This window comes from Taudactylus pleione, unplaced genomic scaffold, assembly GCF_031769625.1.
Source record: "Taudactylus pleione unplaced genomic scaffold, aTauple2 ptg000032l, whole genome shotgun sequence".
NCBI lineage: Eukaryota > Metazoa > Chordata > Amphibia > Anura > Myobatrachidae > Taudactylus > Taudactylus pleione.
The window spans coordinates 31,072,501-31,072,848 of record NW_028284434.1 but is presented as its reverse complement, the minus strand read 5'-3'; positions in this window follow the sequence as shown (position 1 = coordinate 31,072,848).

Here is a 348-nt window from a genome sequence, read left to right as displayed (position 1 = left end):
AATCAGGCCGACCTCCCCCGCACCTGCCTGCTGTTAAGCCCGGGCCTGGGGTTCATTGGCCGTACCACCCCCTTCTCCCGAAAAAAATGAACCTTAAGCCCGGGGGACGGGGAGTGTCCCCCCCACGGTGACTGCCGTTTGCCGACTGTTAAGCCTGGGGAGGGACCTGCCATGGGAGCGGGACTCGGGGGATGACCCCTCCCAGCCTCCGGGTCGACGGAGGCATCGGCACTGGCTCCCGGCCGACCGGCACCGGCCAAGTTCTCGGAGGGGCAGATCGCATCCGAGAGCCTTCGCCCTCCCCTCCGATCCTTAAACCACGGGATGGGGTGGTCCGGCCGACCGTTA